Source organism: Lipotes vexillifer, unplaced genomic scaffold (genome assembly GCF_000442215.2).
Source record: "Lipotes vexillifer unplaced genomic scaffold, Lipotes_vexillifer_v1.1 scaffold987, whole genome shotgun sequence".
In the NCBI taxonomy this organism is placed as follows: Eukaryota; Metazoa; Chordata; class Mammalia; order Artiodactyla; family Lipotidae; genus Lipotes; species Lipotes vexillifer.
This window is the reverse complement of record NW_006787426.1, coordinates 645152-649427: the sequence shown is the minus strand read 5'-3', so window position 1 is coordinate 649427 and position 4276 is coordinate 645152.

Below are 4276 nucleotides of genomic sequence, written 5' to 3'. Positions count from 1 at the left end.
GCCCAGGACGCCCTGTCCTCTCCCAAATCCTGCCCACTTGCTTCTCTCCCAGATACATGTGGAAACAGAGGCCCAAGGAATAGAAGGCAGCACTGAGCTGAAGCAGTGATGGGGGCGGTGGTTGGAGCTCTCCTGGGCTGCCGGTGGCAGCAGCCGCAGGTGCTGGCTGTGACCACTGGGAGCCAGGGGCTTCCAGGCAGCCGGGATTCCTGGGGGGGGCTGCTCTACAGGCTTCAGCCCCTGTGGGCACAGCTCCCCAGCCCCACAGCCTGGCAGGGCTGTTAGGCAGGGGTCTGCCTGCAGACACCGGGGCCTGGTGAGCAGCTGGCTGCCCTTCCTGCAGGCAGCCCTCCCTGATCTCCCTCCGAGCATTCAGGACACCCAGGGCTCATCACCCACTGACACCCACATCTCCATTTCAGAGCTGGGGAAACCAAGGCACGGTGACAGTGTGTCTGTTCTCACAGCAGGAATCCAGGCCTGGCAATGAGGGTGGCTTGTCCAGTGAGGTAAGGGAGCAGGGCCAGACCTGGGAATACCTGAGGGGGCTGGTGGGCTCCCAGGGGGGCAGCAGGCACAGAAATCCCTCTGTCAGGGGAGAGGAATTAGCAGCTGGGGATGGAGTTGGGGGCGTATGTGACATTCTGGGGCTCAAGGTTCAGGCCTCTCTGGGTTTTTGAGAGTGCACAGGAGTTCGCCAGAGCAGAAGGGCCGTGGTCAGGTGGGGAGCCGGGGCTCAGGGTGAGCAGACAGCACCCAGGCCCTGGAGGCAGGATGCTGGGATTCACAGTCAGTCTGTCCTCCCACAGCTGCCCACAGTGCCGTTCCTCCTACAGGCCGAGACAAGAGGGCTTCAGGGGCTGGGGCGGGGAGAAGTCCACGCAGCAGGGCTGGCTGTAGGCTCTCCATGTGGCCCTGGAAGGCCTGTCCCCTCTCTGGGCCTCGGTTTTCCCATCTGTGAAATGGTCGAAGGAGCCCAAGGAGACTCTTGGCCCTGTTGGGCTCGCTGGCTTGGGGAGAGAGGTGTGGCCAAGCCCCATCTGCTGGGACCAGTCCAGGGACTCCGCACAGGTACTTTGAGGGCTAGGGGCCCGGCTGACTGGGGTCATGAGGGTAACCCAGGAAGAATCCCCAGAACATCTGCCCCCCCACTCCCCACATTCCCAGCTGGGCCTGGGCTGGTCCAGCATCTGGAACACTCCTTACAGAAGGAGCCCTATCCCTGTCCGCCCTAACAAGGCCCAAGCCTCCCTGCCCTGCACTGTCCGCCCACCCACCTGGGCCCTCCACCCATGATGCTCCAGCCCTTGAAGCCCTGGGAGACTCTCCCAAAGGAAGATGGCTTCACTGAGTCCAGGTAGGGCCTAGAGCCTGGGCCTTGCCCTGACCAGCTCTGCTGGGCCTGAGCCGAGCCTCAGGCCACTCTGTCATCCAGGCACTGGGGAGTTCCTTCTGGTGTTGAGGTTAAGAAACCCGGGCATGTTGCTTTTTCATCAAACCCGTTCCAGCCCATGGATCCCCACTCTCATACCTGCAACCCAGGCAGACATCATCAATCCATCCCAGACCTCCTGCTCCACGGACCAGGAAGCTTCGGGTTTGCCACCCTGATGGTGAGCTCCAGGTGACTTCTGCCTGTGGGTCAGAGCAGCGCGTAGACTTGCCCACCCTGATGGTGGCAGAGCAGGGCAGTTCGGTGGCATCCCCGGCTCCCGGGTCAGGGAAGGCCAGCCCTAGAGGGCTCAGGGCTTCTGATGGGCCTCTCAGAGTGCTGGAGGCCAGAGAGAGGGACCAGCAGAGTGGGGGTTAACACCAGGCCCCCCACCTCAGTCCTGAAGCTGGCCCTGGCTCTGGCCCCTTAAGGGGGCTCCTGCCTCATCGCCCCTCCCGCCACCAGAAATTGTGGCCCAGGGAGGGGCAGGATTGGTTTGTGGGCGGGGGTCCTCTCCTCTGTGGCTGGCCCTCCCCCAATGAGGACCGGGCGGGCGCCTCAGCGCAGCTTGGGCTCCAGAAACATTTGCTTTAAGTCTTAAAATATCAGGTTCCTGGATCACGGGGCTTCCCAGGGGGCAGCCAGGCAGGCGGGAGGGATTCAGGAATAAGAGGATTCCCCCTAGCCTCACCCCAGCAGCCACCGTGCCAGGCCCTCAGCCTCAGCTGAAGCCAACCGAGTGTCTGGGGGACAGCCAGCTGGGGGAACCCTCAGTGTGCCCACAGCAAACCCCACCTCTTTGGAGCCCCTCTACCTCCTCAGAACACTTAGGTGGGGGAGGGACGGGCCCTGGCAGCCTCAGGGTCACCCTAGAGGTACAAACTTGCTCCAGTAAGACCCGTGGAATCTTTTAGCCAAGGACGGTTCAGCTGGGAAACCAACGCCCAGGGAGCGAGCCTCTCCCTCTCATCTGTGGAGTTGTGTGTCCACCCTGGCGTCCAGCCCTGGGGCAGGGGCAGGGCCACTTGGAAGGAGTCTTGAAAAGATGACAACACCAGGTTGGTGCTGGGCCCAGCATTCAAGTGGCTCCCAGGGACAGGGACACTTGCATGGGGTCCTGAAGGATGAGTAGGTGTTTTAGGCTGGCCCGTGTCCTGGTAGTTAGGCTCCCTGGACAGAAGGACCAGACTGGAGTGTTCAGGCTGGGGCCAGGCTTGGGGAGTAGGATGGAGGGCCCTGGGGGTGGGCCCCGAGGGGCATGGAACACAGGCTCCAGCAGGTGGTCAGCCCAGGCTCCAGGTGAGGTGGAGGTGGGGGGTTCGGGTGATTCAGGCTTCGGGACCTGCCGCTTGGGGGACAGGGGAGCCCTCCTGGATGACTAGTACAGCATGAAGGTGGCTCCCTCCTACTTCTGCTGTCCCAGGGACCACCGCCTAGAAGAAGGCACAGGCCCCCCAGCCTGCCCACTCCCTCCCAGGCAGACCACCGGCCTTGGCCCGGAGGACCAGCCTCGGTGCAGAGTGGGAATTGGAGCCAGGCAGCAACAGCTGGCCCTGCTCGAGCGTCCCCAGGGGCCGCCGCCTTCGTTCCCAGGCCCCCATCCCAGCCTGTTCCCAGGCTGCACCCCACCCCCCAAAACACACTGCTCGGGCTGTGGTCAGACGAGGCTGTGAGGGGACCACCGGCTGGGAAATCCTGCCTATCCCCAACTATGAGGGCACAGACGTGTCCTTGTGCCAGAAGGTGGGGGTGGGGTGGGAGGGGGAGAATTGGATGCCCCCGCAGGCCCCTCCCGGCCTGCCCCATCCTCTGCTCTTGTCCTTGGGCTCAGCGTCCCTGTGGGCAGACATACCCTCCAGATGAGTGGAAGGCCCCAGGGGGACGCAGGCAGAGGGGGCCATGTGAAAGTTGAGGCGCCCAGAGACTCTCGGAGCAGCTGCACACAGGTCTGCGCGGGTGTAGACAGACACCATTTTGGTGGATGCAGTGGTACGCATGTCTCTGCTTGCCTCCCTGGGAGCTGGTCTTGGGGACCCCATGTTTCTCTCCTTATCCCCCAGCCATGTGCACTGCCTGGCCGCCAATTGCCATCTGAGACTGAGGCTGTGAACGGCCATGAGCCCTCAGCGCCCCCTCCCCGTCCCCACCCCCAGAGGACTCCAGCCACGGCCACACATCGGGGCTTTCGCCTCCCAGAAGGGCCAACTCTGAGCGTCTGGCCACCAGGCTGCCCGTCTGTTTGCAGGGCCTCCCGCACCCAGGCTGGGCCAAGCCTCCCATTTTATGGGGGGAAACCGAGGCTGTGGCAGAGCCCTAAGGGTGGAGGAGGAGTCCCATGGACATCAGCCATGGCTGCCAAGTGATGTGGAGAAATGGGGGAGAGGTGGGGGAGGGATCAGGGGTTGGGGGGACCAGGGCCGGATCCCCGAGATCCTCGCTGTCCATGCTGTCCGGCTTCATGGCCAGGGTCAGGAGAGGCAGGGCCAGAGCAGCTCCTCCCTCCCCCCAGCCCCAGGAACCTTGTCCCCAAGAGGCAGGGAGTTACAGCCCAGAGAGGATTAGGAGGTCGTTGGCGCCCCTGAAACCCAAGCCAGCAGCCAGCTCTGGGAATGGTCCTCTGACCCCTCTGCAGCCTCCAGGATCGCAGAGAAAATCCTCGAGGCCGAGTTAATACCAAGACCAATTTTTATTTCAACAAAGTTAATTCTCAACAATGTGATACTGAGGGAGGGATTTTCCTGCCTGGAGGGAGGGGGCAGGAGTCTGGATGCAGCGCCACCCTTCTCCCTCCCCACAGCTGTCCCCACCCAGGGCCGCCTGGAAGATGCAGCTCCTGGGGACAGA